Source organism: Lissotriton vulgaris, chromosome 7 (assembly GCF_964263255.1).
Source record: "Lissotriton vulgaris chromosome 7, aLisVul1.2, whole genome shotgun sequence".
In the NCBI taxonomy this organism is placed as follows: Eukaryota; Metazoa; Chordata; class Amphibia; order Caudata; family Salamandridae; genus Lissotriton; species Lissotriton vulgaris.
Window position 1 is genome coordinate 85,529,426 of NC_141695.1, and position 19,011 is coordinate 85,548,436.

Below are 19,011 nucleotides of genomic sequence, written 5' to 3' on the forward strand. Positions count from 1 at the left end.
GTGGATCAACATTTCAAGAAGTACCACAACAACAACCTCAACTGTCTGAAATACTTTGTGGTTGATTCAGTTCCCAATCTTAGGCGGGGAGGCAAAAGAGAAGCTTCGCTCAGACAGTTGGAGACACAATGCATCCTTAATGTTGACACCATGTCACCGAAATGTTTGACTATCAGTGAGGACTTTTCTATAGGTTCATAGATTCCTATTTGGATGGCTTGAAAAGAGTGATAGAGTTCACATAATACCGGCAGCTAGCTAACACTTTTCTTTTTTATATCTTTTACACATTTACATATTTTAATTCAGGGGTATGGTTAACAAACGCAGACAATGCACAGACAGAATACATTGGGGAGATAACACACTGCTTAGTACAGAAGGTATCTGTCATATAATTTAATCTTATATAATTGAAAGTTGCAATGATAATTGGATTTGATTTTGATTTCTATTATGTAATTAAGATACTGATATTGGTGATACAGTCTATAGGAATAATTGCTAGTGTTTGAATGTATCACTTTGCCCACTTTGGACACAATTTTCACATGTAAAAATGCGGCATGAATAAGAAGATTCTGCATGAATTGTGACAAGTCCATCAGCATTATTGAATTTATTTTTAACATATGAACTGTTATCAATGTCATCTGTTTACATCAGCATATATGACAATCAACCATACACTAATTGAATTTGGATTGTTTTGCACTTTTCTCTTTTCTTCTATCACTGTACATATATCAATAATTACCTTTAAGAACGCCTTTCGATAATATGCACGCTTTTATCTTATCTATATATTAAGAAGCTTACAACCTATAATTTAGCTCAGGAAATGATTAAATCACTAGTTGCAATGTTGTCAACCATAGGGACTTTGCCAGTGTATAGTTTTTTGTTAATGGCCATTACTTCCCTGTCATCACATGTGTTCTGCTTAAGGAAGTGTTTGAATTTTTGGCACGCATGTAACCAAGGCCTGGCCGAAACTTGCAATCGTGGACAAGTTGCACTAATAAACCTTTTCCCACAAGGAAAAGAACAGAATAGTGGACAAGTTGCACTAATAAACCTTTTCACACACGAAACAGTAGTCGGTACCCGTCCTTGATTGATTAGAGCAGGCTGCGAGGAATATATCTACACAGCAGTAAAGTGCACTGTCAGGAAGGGACCCATCGGATCAAACAGACAAATTATTTTGGGTTCCCTACCATTTTCTTCACAAAGCATCCATTTGGTGTTCACCATAACACAGATAAGGATTTTTTACTATCTGATATTTTTTACTTTATAATTTTGAGTATTCTTGTTTCTTTCTTTTTTATGTCCAATTTCTGTTAGAGGGAAACTTCTCTTGGCATGGACAAATTATTATTTCATATTTTCTGGTCACACCACAGCCCACTTGGGTAATCACTATTATATTATACTGAGATGTCCCTACCAACTAAAGGACATTACATAGCTTTTTATTTTTTGACACAGGGGCACAAAGCCTACTAAAGGAGTGACACTAATACTTACCTGTGGAACTGCAATTACCATCATGCTATGTGGCACTTACTATAAGCCACGCCCACTGCAGGCTGTCTCATTCAACCATAAAAATGAAGTGAACAAACAGGTGAACCTTCCGGGCCTTTGTGTGAAGCTCATGACTAAGGGGCGAATGCCTTGAAACGCGTTGAGCATGATTGCAAAGTCTGGACAGATGGAAAGCGTGCTGCAGCAAGGCTAACAATACCGAAAGGGCGAGAGCATTGTCGAGTGCATTCTTGAGCGCAAGGGCGCTTTGTCGAAAAAAATGATACACGGCTTCCCGAGCCGCGGGAACAAGAGGTGCACCATTTCTCAAAAGTTAAAAGGCCATGGAAGGAAAAAATCCCTTTCCGTTAGTCACAATGTTCTCTTGCAAAATGAAGCATGCAATAACAAGATGTCCCTACCTACTAAAGGACCTTACACAGCTTTTTATTTTTTGACACAGGGGCATGGGGCCTACTAAAGGAGTGATACTAATACTTACCTGTGGAACTGCAATTACCATCATTCTATGTGGTGTTTACTGCAAGCCACACCCACTGAGGGCTGTCTTATCCAACAATAAAAATGAAATGAACAAACAGGTGATCCTTCCGACTCTTTGTGTGAAGTTCATGACTAAGGGGCGAATGCCTTGAAACGCGCTGAGCATGATTGCAAAGTCTGGACAGAGAGAAAGCATGCTGCAGCAAGGCTAGCAATACACAAAGGGCGAGAGCATTGTCGAGTGCATTCTTGAGCACAAGGGCGTTTTGGAGAAAAAAATATATATATGTATATTTATGCGTGTATATATATATATATATATGTATATATTACCTACTGGCAGTCGCCAGTAGGTATATATAGTTAGGATTTTTTCTCTATGGGATTTTTGAAAATTCTATGTCTAATAACTTTGGCGTTTGTGGACGGAATTGGCTGAAATTTTCAGAAAAATGGCACATTTTGTTTCTGAGCAGCCCCTAAAAATTTGGGGGGGGGTTCGTCAAGGGGGGCCGAGAAAAAAGGGGAGTCCCAAAACGCGTTTTTCCCATGTTAATTTCCATAGGGCGGTTGGCCTCACTTTTAGCTCGAACGGCTGAATGGATTTGCACGAAACTTGGCAAAATTGTAGGGACTGTTAGCCCGATGTGCCTTTGCTAGGTCTTAATAGATGTGCTCCAGTGGATTTTGAGAAATTAACATTCAAAAAAAAGATATATATCTGTGACAGCGCTCCGGTTCGCGTACTTTACGCGTAACGGAACTTTGCGAAGCGAAGCTGATTGGCTCTCCGGTGTCTGTCAACATTCTAAACAGTCCGGAGCGGCCGCCATCTTGTCTCTCGGTAGGATCGAGAGACAAGAGGAGGCCAAAACAAAGGGGGAAATAAAGGAAAGGGGGCAAGGTAGACCCCTTCCGTGGAGACGCGTCTTGGTACGCGAACCGGGCAGCTAACCGGGCAGCTAACCGGGCAGCTAACCGGCAGCGTAACGGGAGTCTGAGGAGTAGCTGATTGGCTGTCAACATTGTAAACAGTCCGGAGCAGCTGCCATCTTGTCTCTCTGTAGGATCGAGAGACAAGAGGTGGTGAAAAACGAAGGGGGAAATGAAGGAAAGGGGGCAAGGTAGACCCCTCCTGACCCCCTAGGATTGATGAGGGATATATTAAAGTGCCCCGCGGGGCAAAAAAAAAAAATGCGATTTTTCGCCGTAAAGGCCCGTCCCGGTACGCGAACCGGGCAGCTAACTGGGCAGCTAACCGGCAGCGTAACGGGAGTCTCAGGAGAAGCTGATTGGCTGTTAACATTGTAAACAGTCCGGAGCGGCCGCCATCTTGTCTCTCGGTGGGATCGAGAGACAAGAGGTGGAAAAAATAAAGGTGTAAATGAAGGAAAGGGGTAAGGTAGACCCCTCCTGAACCCCTAGGATTGATGAGGGGGCTATTAAAGTTCCCCGCGGGGCAAAAGAAAAAAAAATTCGATTTTTCGCGGTAGAGGCGCTTCCCGGTACGTTAACCGGGCAGCTAACCGGCAGCGTAACGGGAGTCCCTCATATTGTGTTTTTGGAGCGTTTGTTTGCATACCGGGTAGCGTTCCGGTAAGCGTAACAAGGGGAAAATCAAGAGAAACAGTAAAATAAAATTTAAAGGAGTAGATTTCCACCAAACTTGGCAAAATTGTAGGGACTGTTTGTTTGATGTGCCTTTGCAAGGCCTCAAGATATGTGCACGTGTGGATTTTGTCTAATTAAGGTTAAAAAAATATATATATATCTGTAAGCGTGCTCCGGCGCGCTTACGTTACGGGTTTTGTTTGCGCTGCAGAGACGATACGTCACGGTTATGCGATGCGTCATGAGGCGTCTCACGGGCTATGTGATACGTCACGTAATAAAGAATATATTTTACAGCTATAGATATTAGCTTTTAAAAAAACCAATGAAATTCACTGAAAAAACCATAGGTTATAGACCATATATAGTTAGGAATTTGCATTTACAAAACCTTGAAAATTCACTGAAAAAACCATAGGTTATAGACCATATATAGTTAGGGATTAGCATTTTCAAAACCTTATTTTACTCGCACAAAACCATTGAAATGCCATATATAGTTAGTTGCACTAACTATATATCACGCACCCGCAATCCACTGCTAATGATGTCACATATTACATCATTCATGACATGGTCAGTGACATCACTGATGACATCACTGATGACATCTCAAATGACATCACTGATGACATCACTGATGACAACACCCAGTGACTGTATGTTTCTGTAAAGTCAAAATATGTCTTACATATTGAAGAATGAGTGGATGTATAAGTGTCTGGATGAAGGATTTAGTAGGTGCATGACTGACTGTATTAGAGAATGATTAAATGTGTCTCACTGAGTGCATGGGTTAGTGACTAAACTGTCTTAATTTGTGCATCATTATATATGTTGTTCTGTAAACTGCTGCATGTTTAAATCAGTAGCTATATGAGTAACTATATGGGTTATTGAATGGTTGCCCAAGTATTTGTATGGGAGACTGAGTATGTGTGTGGGTGGCTGGGAGGTGCATGACTCTGTGCATAGATGTGTGAGCAGTTGATTCACTAAATGTATGGGTTCAAAAGTGCATGTGGAAACAGCTGTATGGACGGTTGACTGTGTGCATGAGTGTATTGGTGAGTGAATGGATATCTCAGTGCTACATGTCAAAGTAAGTAGATATGTAAAACACAGTCCATGTGAGAGTTGACATATATAAATAACTGTGCATAAGAGCCAGTGAATGTGTGAGTGGCTGTATGGATCATTGTGAACTTGTATCAGGGATTGTATAAGACAGTAAATATGTGTTAGTATATGTTTGAATAAGTAAGGTGTGTATAACTGTATAGTTGAGGAAATGGAGGTGTGATTGATTTTTTGCATAACTGACTAGGTGTGTGAGTAACTCCATGGATAAGTGACAGTCTGTGAGTGTCTGTTTATACTGATTGTATCTAAGGTTATATTAGAGTCTGAAGATGTTCATTGTATTATCACATAAATGATATCATCAGTGATGTGATCAGTGATGTCATTTGAGATATCATCAGTGATGTCATCAGTGATGTCATTTGAGATGTCATCAGTGATGTCATCAGTGATGTCACTGACCATGTCATGAATGATGTAATATGTGACATCATTAGCAGTGGATTGCGGGTGCGCGATATATAGTTAGTGCAACTAACTATATATGGAATTTCAAAGGTTTTGTGCGAGTAAAATAAGGTTTTGTAAATGCTAATCCCTAACTATATATGGTCTATAACCTATGGTTTTTTCAGTGAATATATATATATATATATGCTTCAAAACCGCTGCTCGAGCGGTCCTCGACCAAACAACGCTGGTGCCGTCGGTAGCAGCAGCCGCTACTCTTTATCTCGCACAGGTTCCAAATCCAACTATGTAGAAGGACACAGAGATGACACACCAGAAGATCTTTGCACAAATCCTTTATTGTGCACTCGTAGAACAAGGACGACGCGTTTCGGCGTTAGCCTTTTTCAAGTAGCCACCAGTTTAAATTTCGTCACATATAAGTCCTTCTTTCATGACTGAGCAAATAAACATCAAGGAAATACTTGTATGTCTCGTTAGTCCGTATTTTCAAAACGTGTCTCTATATATATACATGTGAATCATTTCAGCATATTTAACCATTTTTAAAACATACAATATTTGTAAACATTCCTATATTCATGTTTAACTTTCAGACAGACATTCAGTAGAACCTAAAGGTAAGACTTACGGTGTGTCTCCTAGCAACAATCCCATGCTACGCGATTCTGAACTACAGAATCGTGTTGACTGTCGGGAAATGAAGTTTAATTCCTCCGACATCTACCCGGTTCGAGACTGTTGTCAGACATATATAATTTTGTCTCCCCAGTATGTACGTGATATTGCCCTTTACGTTGGTTCGTTATTTTAGACACTGACATTAAATTATAGGCCAAATGATGGCATGTCTCAGCTGCTAGATGCTATGTCTAAGTATAGTGCGATCACTCGGGAGCTCCCATTGTGTTCCTATACGGGTCCATTTACGGTGGGTGCTCCCACCTATTATGCTGGATTGTTGCAGGTAAAGGTGGCAGGTCTAATGTTCGAGTGCTCTAATTAGAGATGAGTGATAGGTGAGATATTTTTTATAGTGAGTTTGTGAAAATTCTGATCCAAATATACAATAAAGAAATTATTATAACATAAATACATAATCAACAACAAACATACATGTCTCCTTAGTGATTTTCGCGGGGCTCTCTGTTGTAGCTATGTGGGATGTAGGGCGAAATTCATTGAAAAAAACACAGGCTTCAGGGACATTATAGGAAAGGATTAACATTTAAAAAACCTTAGAAATTCACTGACAAAACCACAGGTTTCAGGGACATTATAATTAGGTATTAGCATTTATAAAACCTTAGAAATGATTTTTTTTTTAAAACAAAGCTTTCAGGGGCGTTATAGTTAGGCTGACATTTTACTCATACAAAACCTGAGAAATTCGGACTATTATAGTTAGGTGAGCTAACTATAACTCACCCCCTGCAATGCACTTCTGATGATGCCACTTATTACATCATTCATGATCAATGACATCACTGATGACATATCAAATGACATCACTGATGACATCTTCCAGTGACTGAGTCTTTTTAAAAAGTTTAAGAATTTTATATATAGATATATATACACGCCAAGGTGTATTGAAGAATGAGTGGATGTATGAGTGTCTGAATGGATGATTTTGTGTGTGTATGAATAACTGTATAAGTGATTGATTAAACGTGTCTTAGTGAATGCGGGGGTGAATGACTAAACTGTGTTAATGTCTGTATCAGTGTGTCAGTTGGTATGTAATTGGCTGTATGAGTTGGTGAGTAACTACATGAGTGTCTCTATGGGTTAATGATTGGTGGTCTGAGTACCTATATGCATGCCTGGCTGTCTGTGGGGGTGTGATAGCCTGCATGGATGTATGAGTGGGTGATTCAATGGGTGTATTGGCTCATGAGTGCATGTGCAAGGGGCTGTATGCGTGAGTGAGTGTGAATATTCGATGGGGGTGAGTGAATGGATGTCTCAGTGGTATTTGTGTAAGTAACTACATACTTGAAAGGCAGTATATATAAGTGTTGGAGTATATAAGTGACTAAATGTGAGGGTGAGTGATTGCGAGAGTGGCTGTATGGATAAGCGTGTGTGTATATAACTGTATAGGTTAGTAAATGGCAGTGTGAATGATTCTTTGGGTGACTGACTAGGTGTTTGAGTAACTCTATGGGTGAGTGGTGGTGTGTGAGTGTCTGCATGGTTGTATGAGTGCATATATAATTGGCTGTATTGATGAGTGACTGTGTGTATGTGTGACTGCATGGGTTAGTGAGTGGATGTGTGTATAGACCTATGAATCAGTGAGCGTGCATGTACTATCTGCTATTTGTGTGTCTATGGTTTTGAGAATGGTAGTCTGTATTTTAGAGTGGGTGTATCAAAGGTTATATTATGGTGTGAGGAGGTGCATCAGATATTTATGGGATGATGACATCAGTGATGTCATCAGTGATGTCATTTGAGATGTCATCAGTGATGTCACTGACCATGTCATGAGGGATGTAATATGTGATGTCATCTGCATGCAAATAATTTGTGCCCTGGGGAGGTTGTGGTCCCTGGAGTGGCATGGTGGGGCAGGAGCCCCCAAAGAATATTTATATTCCCACACTTAATTTACATTATTGAAGCCCCAGGGTGGTGGTGGTCCCCAGGGCTTGGGGGGCCAACAAGCCCCCCCTCCCAAAATAAATATAAGCCCCAGGTAGGTGGTGGTCCCTGGGGCGGCATGGGAGGCAGGAGCCAACCCCAAGAATATTTATAAAAAAGGCCCAGGTAGGTGGCGGTTTCCGGGGCAGAAAGGGGGTGCATGCCCCCGTGCATAATTAACAAAGCCCTGGGGAGGTTGTGCTCCCAGGGGCTGTGGGGGCACCAGTGGAATCCCACTACATAAATATGGATTGCCCCTGGTACTTGGCCCACCCAGGGCTTAAAAGAACTGAAGAGAGGGATACCACACTTTTTTTTCGGTGGGACTCGCGAACCCCACAGTAAATGTTTTAAAAATGCTTTTTTTGTCCCTTGGGGTCCCTGTGACCAGGCATAGGGGGTCAGAGTGTTTCTACCCTGCCCCCTTTTCTTGTTTTTTAATGTTCTTACCTTTTTGCTTGGGACTGGGTTCAACCAAGTAACAAGATGTCTGCCAACACTTTCTGGTTTGACATGTTGGCAGCCAATTAGAAACAAGCTCGAGATCAGGAGGGTTCAGCCAATCAGAATTCACAATTCTCAAATACCAATATCTGTAAATGTTTACATTTCTTAAAAACTACTAAAAGGATTAACACCATTTTAAAAAAAGAGCACTGTCTGGACCAAAAACTACCATTTTACCAAATTTGGTGTAATTCAGCTCAGCAGTTCGGGATGTAGCCTTGTCTAAATTTTCATACAGAAGTTAACATGGAGAAAACACGTTTTGGGACTGTCATGTTTAGCCTGTCCCAAGTATAGGAACAGATGACTCTGAGGAATGGTGGCATATTCCTTACAGTGGGGATCCTCTCCGTTTTCCTAAGCCGGAGGATTCGCGAGACTGTGTATCGAAGCCCCCGACAGGGGTTGCAACCTTCCTGTTCCAGAGGAGGTTCCTTTAATTGGGAGCTCCAACCAGAGGACCCTGCCCGGACCATTTGTCATTGACTGCTGGACAATCACTGAAAAGGAAAGCCCGTCTTTGAGATAGGAGAGAATGGACTCCAGAAGACGTAGTTGTTTGGAAGACGCTGATCCCCAGATTTCGGAGGAGGAGGAGGAGAAAGAAACATCAGGCAAGAGTACTCCGCTGCTGGGTTTATCTGTGAGAGACGAGTGTCCAGGGACGCCGGGAGAGCTAGGAGGCCAACAAACCCATGCTTCACCCGGCCACACTACATGCTCCCACAGGTACATGCAAGGCTCCTGGGGAGGGCTGGGAGGAGGGAGAAAGTCTACAACAGCGGGCGAGTTGCTTCATAACCCCTGTCTATTCCATCCCTCTCTCCTCGAAAACCGAACGTCTATAGCCCTTGATTAGCACAGGGTGTACCCCCACTCCCTGTCCCTGGTAGAGGTATTCAGATAGACACACTTACCAAAATTGTGCTTCTCTTCTTCCGAGGAAAAGTTAAATCCACGAGGGAGAAAACGGAGCACCACGAAGTCTGGACCCTGAGAAAAGGAGTACTGAGGAAGGATGAGAAGCATCCTCCTTCTCGAACCCTGGCACACTTGAGATGCTGTGTATATAAAGAAAAAAGAACCCTATATAAGCTCTGTTGTGGACCTCAACCCTTTCAGCAGTTCACAGGGACCCCGATTTTTTCTTGGCCCCCGCTCACCAAATCACCCCAAACAAGACAGGAGCTGAGCGGAGCATCCCATTAGTTTTAAAAATTTCACTAAGATTCCTCAAACGGCGCCAAAGATATTGGCAAATGAAAAAACCCTTTTGAATAAATATACTATAACTACCTATTGGAGAAATAATATTCATTGAAAAAGCCAAAGGTTACAGGGGCTTTTTTGTTAGGAAATAGAATTTTAAAAAACTTGGAAATTCACTGAAAAACAGAAATTAACTTAGCTAATTATAACTTACGCCCAGCAATGCACTGCTTATGACCTCACATTTTACGTCACTCATGACATGGTCATTGACATTGCTGATGACACCACTGATTATATCTCAAATGATATCACTGATAACATCACTGATGACATCATCCAGTGAGTATGTTTCATAAAAGTGTCTCAGACTTAAATATAGATACTAAGCTACTGTGCAAGTTAAATGACTGTTCCTTCTGTCCTACTAATGAGTAAAACTATTACTAACATATGTCATCTGAGTGGCTGTATGACTGATTGTATCAGTGTGTGAGTGGGGTTTTAAGTAGCAGTATGGGTGTGTGACTGGGTGTGCTAATGGTTGTATGGACCTGTCAGAGGGTGTGTGAGTGGCATTATGTGAGTGGCTGTATGGGTGTTTGAATGGGTTTGTGAGTGTTTTCTGGGTATGTAGGTGGCTGTGGGAGTGGATGTATGGGTGTATAAGTGGGTGTGTGAGTGGATGTATGGGTATGTGTGGTTTTATTGGTATGTTACTGACTATATGGGTGTGTGAAAGGTTGCATGAGTGTGTGAATAGGTTTCTGAGTATCTGTGTGAGTGGTTGTATGGATGTGTGAGTGGGTGTGTGGGTGAGTGAGTGGGCATGTGAGGGGTTGAGTGGGTGTGTGAGAGGTTGAGAGGGGTGTAAGAAGTGTGTGGGTGTGTGATAGGGTATGTAATTGGTAGTATGGGTGTGTACGTTTGTGACTGAATGGTATACCGGTCTAAGAGTGGATGTCTGAGTAGGTGTGGAGTGGTTGTATGGCAGTGGGTATGAGGGGCCGGGTGGGTCCATAAGTGGCAATGTGAGTGGTTGTATGGGCATGTACCTGGGTCTGTGAGTGGTTGTACAGATCCGTGAGTGGGTATGTGAGTCATTTTGTGGGTGTGCGAGTGAATGGTTGTATGGGTGTGTGACTGGGTGTGAGAGTAGTTGTTTGGATCTGTGAGTGGGTTTGTGAGTGGTTCTATGGATGATGTCATCAGTGCTGTGAGTTGAGATGTTATCAGTGATATCACTGACCATGTCATGAGTAATGTGATATGTGAGGTCATAAGCAGTGCATTGTGGGGATGTAAGATATAGTTAGCTCAGGTAACTATAACTGCTGAATTTCAATAATTTTGTATGAGTGAAATCTGAGCTTAACCATAATGTGCAATTAATCTTTGTTTTTTTCAGTGAATTTCTAAGGTTTTTAAAATTATATTTTCTAGCTCTAATGTCCCTGTAACCTTTGCTTCTTTTAGTGAATTTCTATGTTTGTTTATGTGATTTCTATAATAACATCCCTGTAACCTATGGTTGTTTAGTGATTTTTTAAAGGTTTTTTGTTTTTTTTATTCTAACTGTAACCTGTAACCTTTGAGAGAGGGTGTATGTGAGGCTGTACAGGTCAATGAGTAGATGTGTGAGTGACTGTATGTGTCTGTGAGTGGGTGTGGGTGTTTTTCTGAGTGTGTGACTGGCTGTATGTCTGTGAGTGGGTGGGTGAGTAGGGGCCAGATGTAGGTGAAATAGATTTACCGATTTTAAATTACCGAATTTTACCGATTCGGTAATTAAAAATCGGTAAATCTATGGGGTCGACATGTAGGTATTCCAGATGTGCTGGAATACCGAATCGGATGATTTCGGTATTTACCGATTCGGTAAATACCGAATCGGTAATGTCCATTCATTCCCATGGGCTTTGAAGCCCATAGGAATGAATGGGCATTACCGATTTGGTATTTACCGAATCGGTAAATACCGATTTTCAGAAGAGGGTGTCACTTTGACACCCTCTGGCACCCCCAAAACAGGCTCGGTGCCATGTGGCAGGCATACATGCCCTAAGGGCAGGTCTGTCTGTCACATGGCATAGGTGTGAATGCACACATGTGCATGCACACCGGAATCAGTATTTTACCATCAAATTGGATTTGATGGTAAAATACCGATTCAGTAAGGCTCCTGGGACTCTGAAGAGTCCCACCTACATATGGGTGGCTCAGATTCGGTAAATTTACCGATTTTTTTTTTTACCGAATCGGTAAAATTACTGAATCGGTAATTTTACCGATTCGGTAAAATAATGCCCCCTACATACCAATCACCTATTTACCGATCGGTAACGGCCGAAAATACCGATTTTCGGCCATTACCGACCGACCTACATCGGGCCCTAGGTGTATAGGCCGGTGACTGAGTGTGTGAGTGGCTGTATGGGTCTTTGCAGAGCAGGTTTGCAGAGTTCATATAGGAGGCCCTGCCCCCTTTGGGAAGAAGCTGCAGATGCACATCCTGGGGCGTGTAGCGATGTGGCATGGAGTCCCCAGGTGGCTGCATAGTCTGTGGGGGTCATACATGCTAAAACTGGCCTACAAACTGTCCCGACAACACGTTTGAAGAGGGGATATAAGAGGCTCCACTCCGTTTGGAAAGAGCCTAGAGTTGTGCCTCCTGGCATGTGTAGGAATGAGGGATGGAGTCCCTAGGTGGCTGCGGGATCTGCAGGGGTCACACACCACAATCCTGGCCAGAAAACTGTTCTCATATTCTTTGGCTTCAAGAACCCATCACTAAAATCTGTGTGAAACGCGCTGGGGAGCCTTTTGGTAAGCCTTCCATCATCCTGTTAAAAGGTGTGAAGACCATTCAATACATCGACGTCCCGGCCTCTTCTTTATTATTTATTGGGTATGGGGACTCTGAGGCTCCCCTCTCCAGGTCAATCCCAGCCCCAAGGACTCAATTCCCAAGGGCCAGACCTCTTTATGCTGGGTGCCCTGGACACCGCCCAGGTCACCAAGTGTGCTACATTGTCAACCGTGAGGGGAGCCTCAATGGCCCTGCGGTCTCTGCTGGCTCCCTGCTTCCAGCAGGAGCTGGCATTGATCCCACACACATAGAGCAGCAAAACAGATGAAAAAACTGTTCACAGAGAGTGGAGCAGTTTTCCTGCTTCTGCCCACTGGGAGCAGATTTACAGTTTGATATTGCTTGGAGGGAGCTGTCATAGCTCCTGCCAAGTGGAAGAGAAACTGCTATCTACTGAGCGTGGGCACTACAGGAAATTGGGAGCAAACTCTAGGGGGTGGCGGTCTTCAGGGCTATTAGTGGCTCTAGGAATGGAGCAGCACTGCCCCTCCATTCTGTTTGAAGGGCCTACACTAAGAAGGTTTTGCTCCCCGGGGCCAAGAATGTCCTAGAAGGGAGGGCCACATAGCCACCCTCCCACTTTTAATGTAGCCATGCCCTGGGGAGGGGGAAATAGGGCAAATTCTGTGCCTTGGGGAGTTGCTGTCCCTGAGGCATTTTTGAATATAGGAGGGGAGTCAGTATGCCCCCTCTTGCTTATGCCTCAAGCCCCTGTGAGGTTGTGGTCCTCAGGGCCTATTAAGACCTACAGAGGGGGGGTTACATGGCCCCCATCATATTACTGCATAAAGCCTCTGGGAGGTGGCAGTCCCTGGGGCAGTCTCTGTCTTTCTAAAAACCTGAATGCTACACATACATCTACCTTACAAAGTCTGTCATGCACTTTGTGATTATGCCAGTATTCAGCTCTGACTGAAAGTAGAGGAGGAGTGAAATGGACACTCCTGGCTGTCTGGCATAGTTGATTCCATGATGCTTGGAGAGGTAGCCTTCCCAGCAAGACAACATACACAAAGTCTTCTCAGGAGGGAGGCACTACGTAGCACAGTGAAGTTGCAATGCATATTTGCAGTTGCCTGGGATAATTATATTGAACAATTGGAGTTACAAAGTGTTCTGACTTTGTCTAATGACATAGTGAGGGCAAACCGAAGAGGAAGGGGGGTATGACAGGTCATGGATTACATAAAGTGTGGTTACAATGTTGGACAGCAGTGGTACTGCTGCTTTGGACACTGTGAACCACTATACTTCTCTCAGCCATCTTAATAGGTATAAATGGCAGGTCTGTATCTGCCAGTGGTCTGTGTGTCACTCCCTCCTCTCAATGCCTCCACAGATGTGTCCTGATCTGGGAATGATCACCTTAGTCGATGAACACCATTTATACCTCAGATGAACAACGTGGGTTTTACATCCTTATTCCTTATCCACTGCGGAACCATGCTGTGGGTAAGCTGCTGCGGCCCTACTGGAACAGTAGGCAAGTTCTAAAGACTGTAGAACTATGCCATCTGAAGCACCCAGGGGTGAACGATGTTGAAGGTGTAGACTGGTGAACTGATTCTGCTGACTCACACCACTGGCTACCTCCCCAAATAGCGGAGATCAGTACTCAAATACATGCATGACCATGCACTCATCTATCTATGGATGATAATGCTCTCATACTTTTCCACCAGGCTCATAAGGCTGACTTCCCAGAGCAGACGTTTTACTCAACGAGTGATACAAAAATATTACGAGGGGAATGACATCCCAATGGAACTTTCACTTTCTATAACGACACCTTTGAGGTGGCTACGGCATCGCACAAGATGGACTCCTAGCGTGTTTGCTACGCCGTGCCGGGAGGTTTGCTGTCCTGTAACCGCGGATTCCTGACCCCGCGAACCTCCAGAATGCCTTCTCCTTGAACCGGAGATTCTTCTATTATGTGTGAACCTCTTTTGGACAGGGGACGCACTGTTTCCTGATGAAGTCTGATGCTGCTGACTTTCTCCCGGTTGCGCCCGCCATTTTGAATGTGCGCATCTCCTCTGACGATGCCCGCGGCTCCTCAGGTGACTTTTATGTCGCGTTACCCTGGGGTTTTTGCTTCCCATTAAATGCATAACTTTCAGCTCCATCTCTACACTTTATTTATGGATAAAACATCTATCCTGGAAGCCTCTTTATAATTACACATGCTGTGCTATGGTTCCTGTTAGCTGCAATGATTTCTCGGAAGACTTCTTCGTGAACAGAGGGTTTCCTGTTTGTTTTGCTGCCTTCTCCTCTAATAAGAAGAATTTGTTTACTAGCTGTTGTCACCATTCGGTTATATCGATACATATAAGGATAATGGTTCTGCTGGCGATTTTCTTCTTTCCTCACCTGCTTATTGAGCTCCTTATTTTGATGATCTACGTTTCTTCACACGGCCTTCGCTCCTCTTCAGGCTGAGGTCCAACTCATGTTTGCTGCAGCAGTATAGTGCAGAGTTTCTCAGTAACAAAGTAGCCCTCATTTTATTTTTATGAGGCATTTTTTCCTATGTTCGGGAAGTGTCTAACGTTTATCAGCATTGTGTGCCATTCAGCTCAGCTCTGCATAGTTTTTCTTCACACAAGACTCTTTTTGTCGCTGTTGCCGCATTTGTGAGAACGTTGTACTTCTCCTTGGAACTGCACTATACTGGACGGCTCATCCATTTACCGGACTTATAGTGTTTTATTGGGATTTGTACCACAGGTTGCCTTGTAAGAAATACTTGCTCTCTCAGCTATTGGCAATTTATTCTCATGGGCAGATTGCGTAATCCTACATTTGTTTTTGTTCCCAATAAGAGTGCTTCTGTGTCGACTCCCTCCTCAGCTCCTGGTTCTTCCTCCTCTGTCAACCAAATGGCTGGAACTCCCCCAAGGCATTCCTCCTCATCAAGTAAGTCCTCTCCTCCTACAATGTCTACATCTACTAAACGTTTAAAACACGATCCTCCATCTCCAGAGAAGTCATCATCTTCTATTTCTATGGAGCTACTTCTGGATGAGATTCGTGCCTTACAACCATTCGTGGAGGAATGTAATAACAAGATGCAGTTTCTTGAAGAGAAATGTTCGACTATGGAGAACAGAATCACATCTGTGCAGCAACAAGTTTCATCAATACAAGATAATGCTCAAAGCATTACTTCTCTGGAAAAATCGGTTCTTGCTCTTTAGCAGCATACAGAGGAGGTGGAAAACAGGAATATAAGGAATAACCTTCGTATTTATGGCTTGCCGCAAACTCTGGAGGGTGATGATCCTGTGACATTTTTTACATCTTTTCTCCCAAAACTAGACATGTCGCCTTCCACCTCTCTCAATATTCAAAGAGCTCACCGACTTGGCCCCCGCTCAGCTGCTTCAACCAAACCAAGAGGTGTCATTATCCTTTTTTTTGAGATTTACAGATCTTCTATTGGTTCTTTCTGCTGCTAGAGCCAAACGTCAGATATCCTTGTTGGGTCAAAGAGTATATCTATCTCAAGATGTCTCTAATGTGACTGCAGTGAAAAGGAAGGAGTTTCTCTGCCTCCGGACCCGAACTTTGGGAGCTCGTTATAGTTTATTCCATCCGTGCATTTTTAAAGTCACTCACCAGAATCGTACATGGACTTTTCAAGACCCTGGAGAACTTAAGAACTTCATTCATATGCACTCCAATGACGGCATGGATACTTCTCCTTCCACTTCTTCTTCGAGTGGCTGATTGAGTGCTCAAATGTGGTCTTATCTCTATTTGTGATCCTGTTGACGTTCTTTTGTCTTCACGTTTCAGCAAGTTTTAGCTTAATCGTTTTCACTGTTTCATCCTTGTTTGGTGTTGATTCTTTTTAGTGACTGCAGCCCTATCATTAACTTTTCATATGTTGCTTGTTTGTTGCATGCATTGTAATGTATTTTCCTGTTGTTAATAGTTCTTTTTGTTTCTTCTGTAGGTTCATTTCTGTGTCCCTCAGCATCTTATGTGGTCTCCTTCCCTCATTCCCGTCCGGGTGTGGTTGGACCTTCACCCTTCTGGCGGTCCGTCTTGTTAAGTGTTGTCCTTGCCCCAGTGTTCTTTTGTAAAATCCCCCCAGGTATGTTATTTGCAGTCTTCCCTTTGGGTATGTACTGCCTCTTCTTGTTCTTTCTTTTTTCCTTCCCTCTCTCTCCCTTAACATTTTCCTACCTATCCTTGCTCTTTCCAATTCTATTTTGTCTATACTCCTTTTTGTTACCCTTTTTCATTACCTCCTTCTTATTGCAGGTATTTGCTTGTTTCCTTCCCTTTCTTATTCTTTTCTCTTTTCAGCTATATGTTATTTATCCTCTTTTTTGCACCTTCCAATGTTATCACATTTATTTTTCCTATTTGTTTCTTTTTTTGATTCTATACTGTATACATATTGTTTAGCACTTTTTGTTATAATTGACCTCTTCCTATTTAACATTTAGAGATATTTCCTGGAATGTAAAGGGTTTTGTTAATCCTATAAAATGGCAGAGAGTTCTCTCTCATTTAGCTTCTTATAACCCTGATATCGTCCTTCTACAAGAGACTCACCTTAATGAACTTGAATCCCTTAAATTAAAACGGAGCTGGGTCGGAACAGTTCTTTTCTCTCCCTCTAATAACAAGAAGAATGGAGTTGCCATCCTTCTTCATAAAAAGTTGAAATGTAAAGTTTTGTCAGAAGAAAAAGATGACGATGGCAGATGGGTGCTTGTTAATCTATTAATTAACTCAATTGCTTTAACTGTTTTTAATGTCTATGGCCCTACCCAACCTGATTGTACTTTTTGGCCTTTAGTTACGAATAAATGTATTCAACATAAAAATGACTTATTCCTCTTAGGTGGAGATTGTAATGAAATTATGGACCCATTTCTTGACCGCAAATCCACGGTTCGTTTTACTCCCCACCAATCTCATAAACAATTTCTCGATACTATTTCGCGGACACATCTCACTGATTCCTGGAGACTCTTACATCCTGACACTTTAGACTATTCTTTTTTTTCACCTCCTCATGCTTCTTTCTCTCGACTGGACTATATTTTTCTCTCTCAATCCTTATCTCAGAACGTACTTTCTTCTTCGATTGAACTTATAGTTATTTCTGATCATGCTCCCATTGTAACAGACCTTGATTTGCTCCCGCCTCATCCCAAATCTTCTCGTTGGCGTTTCAATTGTGCTCTCCTTTCCGATCCTAACTTTTCTTCCTTATTTCGCTCCTTTCCTAATGATTTCTTTCAACTTAATTCTGACCCTAATACTCCTCCTTATATTCTTTGGGATTCCTATAAAGCTACTGCAAGGGGTTTTATTATTTATTTTGTTTCCAAAAAGAAGAGACAGTTTCTTCAGAAACGTAAACTTTCCCTAACACATATAAAACAATTAGAACATCAATTTTACACCTCTTCTGATAAATGTATGTCACCAGATCTTCTCCGTGCTAAACTTGACTTTAACAAACTCACGACTGATAATGCATATTCTATTCTTCTTCGCAGTAGCGCCCGTTATTATGGTGGTCGCAATAAATCAGGTAAAATCTTAGCTAACTATCTTAAATCTCATAGGGAACGCACTCTTATAGAATCCATCTACTCTTCTGATAATATTCTTCTTCATAAAGATAAAGATATACTTGATCAAATCCAATTGTTTTACCAACAGCTCTATACTCCAGAATCTCCTCCTTCCTCCTCCCATATCCAATCTTATTTTGAGAAAGTGCCCACACCTACTACTTCCCATCTTAACTTTCTTGCTCTTGAACTGGATCTCTCCTTACATGAGCTTTTTACTGCTTTATCATCCCTTACGAAAGGTAAAACACCAGGCCCTGATGGTTTTCCTGTCGAGTTTTATTTGCATTTTACTGATCTTTTATTATCCAAACTTCTGTCACTTTTCCAGTCGTTTTATCCTTCTGGCAGGGCTGAAGGCACTTTTCAAGATGCTACCATTTGTTTGATTCCAAAAGATGGCCGTGACAGCAAGTATTGTAAAAATTACAGTCCAATCTCATTAGTTAATGTTGACTATAAGCTTTTTGCCAAATTACTTGCCTTGCGTTTAGATCCCCTTATGCCTAATCTTATTGGCAAGGAACAATGCGGTTTTGTTAAGGGTAGACTTACCTCTGACAATTCCCGGCTCTTTCCTAATGTTTTAAATAAGGCCTCTTCACTTTCTATTCCTTTAGCTGCTATTTCTGTTGATGCGGAGAAGGCCTTCGATAGAGTAGATTGGTCCTTCTTGTTTGCTTCCTTACGCTGGCATGGTTTCAGCCCCAAATTCATTTCTCTTATTTCCTTGTTATACTCTGCTCCCAAATCCTCAGTCCTTGTGAATGGTCAGCTTTCTTCCTCCTTCACTCTCCACAGAGGTGTACGTCAGGGCTGCCCACTCTCTGCGCTTCCCTTTATTCTAGCTCTCGAACCGTTTCTCACTTCTATTCGGAATAATAAATCTATATCTGGCTTCCCCTACGGTGATGATCACTTGAAACTTTCTGCATATGCAGATGACATCCTTTTGTTTATTTCCAACCC